Raw genomic sequence first — 6,253 nt, forward strand, 5'->3', positions numbered from 1 at the left:
CATTTAGGCCTAGTATTAGGCCTATAATTGCGTAATTCGCCAAAGTAGATCTAGATCTATAGCAGTAGATTTAGCATTTTATTTCATTTTTATTTAAACTTAAATAGATCTATGTCGAATTATAAATAAGAGGAAGTATATTAATTAACCATTACAATAAACATATAGGATAAGTTGAAATAGATAATTTTAAAAGCTGATTAAATATCCGTCTGAATGTATTATTTTAAATTAGGCCTACCGTTACAATTCTCTGTTTTTCTCCTTGTACTTTTAAATTTTATTGCATTGTGCTTCAGTTTAAAATTTGCATTCAATCATTGTACTAAATATAAACCTCATTTAGGGGAAATGATTGCCTATTATATCATGACTTCAGTCGTATTGACTGTGAACTAAGGTCAAAAGTGCTGAAAGTGCTACTAAACATAAGTTAACAATGTAGCTGAACCGATATTATTTTTTTCAAAATTTAATTTGTCTTTATTCTGAAGAGGAGGCATATTACTGCATACATACAACAAGATCATTATCATAAAATATTTCAATGTGTTTTTTTTTTTCAAAATGTTTTGAGTTGCTCCCAAATAAAAAACAGTCAAAGTGCCCACTACTGCACGAGATGAGTTAGTATCTCGAAATTTCGAGTTAATAAATAACATGCAGGGGGTGTCCAGGTAAATTCGCAAGTTTTTTTTTTGACACTTTGCTGTAAAGGAAATTTTGATTGGCTACTTAACGAACGCTAGCAGTTAGGAGAAAGAATATCTACAGATGTGATATCCAATCATATTTAGGTTTGTAATCTAAAAATGTTGTCACAAAATCGATTTCATTGGCCCTACCCTTAGTCAGCATACATAACTCGTACGAGGTAGGAATAATTCGGACATAATAAAATACGTAGCAATAATTCGGACACTAAAATTGCTTTAAAAAAAGTAAAATTCAGACATCTGGAAAAGAATTAAAATTTAATTAATTCAATAATTGGTTCAATGTGAAGATATCATGTACGAATTTTATAACAATTCTAGTACAGGGAGTCTGCATTTTCCCTTTAAATTGCATGTTGGAGTTTTTCCTACTATTAGAAAACGGATGTTTTAACTCGGACGCTTAAACTTTTTTCTTATTTTAGACAATTCTTTTATTTTTGGGAAAAAACAATTGATATTATTGAGTTTTTAAGACATTCATCTTCCATTCTGAATACAAAGTTAAAAAAAAAAACACTATCATATAACCTAATATAGCAATTGATTCCTCGTCATAAAAATCCCGCCATGTAACGATATCGTTGTCGTTTGCAGAAGAAAATGGGTACTACGTCATTACTTTGGTTGTTACGTCATTGCAATGTTTGGAGAATTGGTTGTATTTTATCGGAGACATATCAATCTCACAAAAGAGTCACTGGTGCCGATGCTCTGCCGCAGTAGGCCTACTGCGATGTATGTTTTGTTAGAAGACAAAAAAAAACTTTCGAGTTCCATTGTTTTGTACCTTGCTTTCCTTGTAGTTAGCAATTGGCAAGCTGAGAACCAGGTAAGCTATGGCAATCAGCCCAAAGAGACTCACTTACTTGCTACGATGGTATGTCGCGGTATTCATTGTATTCATGTATTATACTACGTGTTTCAACATAGATTACTTGAAAGTTAGATTTAAATCTAAATCAGGCCAGATCGGTGAAAAATATAGGAAAATACCCAGGGCAGAGAAAATTATAGAAATCAAAACCAAGCCTGGAAATGGGCATATTGTTATTGTTTCTATCCATTTGACCCAGGAGAACATCTACATTATGGTCTGTAGGCCTACGTGCACAGGCACGAGTAGCCTATTGGACCTGGGACAAAAAAATATGACCAGACTGATAAAAAAACCCTTGTTTTCATCCTAAATGAGTCCAAAATGAAAAACATGTAGTGAAATATGAGCCCCCTCCAAAAGATTTTAATAATATAAAGTGCGTCGAAGATAGCAAAATGAGTGCTTTCGTCCGCACAAAGCGTCTGCCATCAGTTCTCAGTACTTCTCTCAAACACTTTGCCCAACTGCTTTTCGTAGACTAACGGTGTACATAACGTACAAACTTACGTAGTTAGGCGAAGTGTTGAAAAGTGCTGGACAACTGATTGCAGACGTTTTGTGCGGAGGAAAGAACTCATTTTGCTTTTTTGGGCGCTCTTTATCTTCTGAAAATCCGTAAAGTGATAAGGAAAATTAAGTCAAAATGTCAACATCTCCGTGTGTATGGTATCCAAAAGTCACGTGGGTTTGCCACCCTGTTACATAGTAAGTGAAAACATTAATGGTAATTACCTTGTTTAATAAATGCAGAAGCATGCCACCATAATTTTGAAATGAAAGTTAATCAAATGTTATCCTATCCGCTACGGGGATATCGAAACTCATATCAATGCGCTATTTGAATATATCATGTATTGACTGACCTATCATAAAACAACGCAAATATTTTACAGTGCTAATGGAATATACCTAGATATTTCAATTTCAATGACTAAAATATTCATATTTTAATGGCCAAAGTTTGATATGGTCTATGTACAAGTTGATTAAAAACAAAAAGCGGACAAGATCTTTGGAATTTTATTGAACTCGTTATTTGTGGAAAGATCATAGATTTGTATAATTGTAAGACAATAAAAACAAACTTTTGATATATCCTAGAGTTATTAAAATGCAGTCTCGTATTGCTTCTTTAAAGACGCCCTCATCTTGGAATGAGTACATCACCACAGTGATGACGGACAGCGGATTCGTCACAAAAGGCGCCATCCATGGGACAGACGGACGCAAATGGGCAACTTCCACAGGTTTTGACGTCACAGGTGACGAAGTTAAGAATTTTGTGGACGGATTTACAGATCCAACAAAACTTTGGGTGGATGGTGTAAAAGTCGCCGGTAAAGTGTACACGAGTACGCGTTCAGAAAGCGGACTAATTGTCGGACGAGAATGTGCCATGGGAACCGGATGTGTTATCTATAGATGTAACAAAATGTGTTTTGATTGCCGTCCACGCAAAAGGAGCTCATCCTGGTGGATATTATAACTTGATTACCAAACTAGGAGAATATCTTAAAGAACAAGGAGTTTGATAAAATTGGTGCAAACATGATTATTATACAGTTTATATTGTCTGGGAGATAACGTTTTTCTACTAATGCCACCAATATACCAAACCTTAATCCTTTAGTCGGACAATCAACGTATGCAGTTAGAGTTACAACATACATAATGTGTCATCTGTAAGCGAAAGTGAATGTTTCCGTTAACGGACTGGTACGAGTCATTGAAATTCAATACATTTTGAACCAAACGTCTTTAAGCATAGGAAGAGACCATTTTCGTGCATAGCACAGAAACATGTTGATATGATATACGATATTTACATATAAAACACTAGAATATGTAGAAGAAGATGCCACTGAAGCAGAATGTACAATGCCTTTTACTGACAGCGCTCACGCAATAAGCTTCGGCTTTAACAGCACTAACATAGCAAGCGTCGGTTATTGACAATGATGACATAGCAAGTGTCGGTTACTAACAATGCTGATGTAACAAGCGTCGGTTATTGACACTGCTTACGTAGGACACGTCGGTTATTGTCAATGCTGACGTGTGAAGCGCCAGATGTTGACACTGCTGACGTAGCAAATGTCGGTTTTTGACACTGCTGACATAGAAGCGTTGGTTATTGACAATACTGACACAGCAAGCGTTGGTTTTTCACACAGCTGATGTAGGAAGCGTAAAACATTGACAATGCTGACGTAGAAAGTTTTTGACAATGCTGACTTAGCAAGACGGTGTTTTTGAAGATAGGAGGCAAACCTGATATTAATTTCAAAATGTTCATTGACCATGGTAGGTAACTGATCGGTGGTTCAGATAGTCGTTGTCTTAGGTCATACCAAACTTGACCTATCTTTTGTTGGTAGGTTTTCGGCTTTTTGAAAAAAAAATCTACGCCAATTTTAAGTTATCCCTCCCCCTCCCTTTTTACAATTTACTTGAAATTCATATATCACTTAAATAAGGATGAAGTTTTCACTGGTTTAATAGTAAGTAATACTAAAAATCGTTTATTTTTAACACTTCTTTTCCAATTTGATATGCCCTAACTCTTTCACATGGACCTGCATCTAAGTATCTGAGTTTGAAAGTTAGACTGCAGACGTAGGAGTGTTCGCCAAAACATTGTTAAAGGTTTTAGTATGCTATTTTGACATTTCACTTGGATGCATCTTATTTTCTACAGTAAGTTCTACCTTCACGATAAGAAAACTAAAAGAAAAAAATTAACTCAGAGCGTAGGCCTGCATGGCCAACTGTTAAATTGTCTGGAAGTAAATGTCTGAGTTTGGTTCGAGTACATAATGCCGACATAATCATAATTTTGAAGAATTAATTTCTGTAATACTTTTATGTAGGCATTGTATACATACAAGTATGCTAAATGTATTAAAATAACTATATAAATAACATTTTTTCTTTTTTGTATTTTCTTTCTAATGATATATATTTCTTTTCGTGTAAATTTGAACACATATTTTAATCATATCAGTTTTACCTACACCCTATTACCTTCCGAAAGTCTTATTTTATTAATGAAGCACTGACAAATTACACCAATGGTACATTTCTACGCCAAGTGTTGCAATAGTGTAAAGTTCTTTGAAAAGCAAACATAAAACAAAATACATAGGTGTGCATGAACCGTCTATTATGTGTTGGAGTCTGACTTAACGAAGGAAACTGTCATAGAATCTGGATTTTTTTTCATCTTGGCAAGAACAGCGTATATCTCTGCAGCGACTAGTATCCCAATCAGCATCATACCAAATGCTAAACCAGTCATCGCATCTGTACATAAGTCAGTAAAATTAACATTACTATTTAAAAAGTTAAATTACTGTCACGCCTCAGTGAGAGAAGCAGGATAAAAATAAAGAACAAAATAAATTACACTAAATAGCTTTTTTCTTTTAATCTAAATGGAGAAAAAAAGCTAATGACTGAACTAGCCCACTACCTCCATGTTGAACTTGTGTGGATTGCGAACCGCATTGTGTAGTACATAATCAAAATAATGTTGGATTTTAATGTTATTTCTCATATTTAGTTTTTTCCTGAACATTTTTATTTCGAAGCAACGAGATGAGTGGTTAACTTCTTCTTGTCAATGTAAAAAGGGGTTTAACTTCTTCTTGTCAATGTAAAAAGGTGGTTAACTTCTTCTTGTCAATGTAAAAAGGTGGTTAACTTCTTCTTCAGTGTAAAAAGAAAACTAGTTAACTGCTTGTTCAATGTAGAAAGTTGTTTACTTTTTTTTTTAATATTTTTATACTTACTTGACTGATATAAGTTTGTACCATCATTCGTACGATCCCAAAAGTCAGTTTTACCGACCAAAACAATTGCTAGCCAAGTAAAGTGTTCCTCTCCAAACATTTAACCGCGTTTTGTTCTAAAATTAGGGAGCAAAGCTGCGGAATCAGCTTAGCATTTCGCAAACCTACAAGGGATCAGTGCCTGGAGGCTGTGCAAGAAAAATGTGCAATACGATTTGGGAAAACTTTGTTATTTCTGACGAGGTTATGTCCTATTTAGTTGGTATATTTAGGCATATGGTTGTACTACATCAGAAAAGCTGGCAATGGTCGTGAGTAACTGAAGATCTTCAGCTTGATTCTTTTAGTGCGGTCGTTACAAGGCACAACTGAGACTTGAATTTTCAAGATACACCTAGAGGCAACTTTACCTGCTATATACAGAACATGTTTTTTTTGGGGGACAGTATATGAACAAAAATGTACATGGTCTGTTGCGAGATTTCACTTAATACTTCAGAATTCACTAAAACACCTCATCAAGTCATACATCTAAACATACAGTTGTATTGTAAAAAAGTACAAAAAAGTCAATTTAATAACTCTCGAGGAATTGATTTCATGATCTCTGGGCGAAGTTGGTAAGGGAGAATCTTGAACAGGCGACTGCAGAAGCGCATTATAAAACCACTACAATCAACGTGATACGAAGACTGGAACAATAAACTATAAAAACAAATTTTCTGTCTAGATCTAAGCATTGCAAAAAGACTTACTCATATCGAACTTTTGTTGAAATGAAATACATGTAGGCCTACATATCATTGAGACATACATGTATGTGTGTAAACTGTTTAAATATAAGTTGAACACCTCTCGTATTGTCA

Source organism: Mercenaria mercenaria, chromosome 3 (genome assembly GCF_021730395.1).
Source record: "Mercenaria mercenaria strain notata chromosome 3, MADL_Memer_1, whole genome shotgun sequence".
In the NCBI taxonomy this organism is placed as follows: domain Eukaryota; kingdom Metazoa; phylum Mollusca; class Bivalvia; order Venerida; family Veneridae; genus Mercenaria; species Mercenaria mercenaria.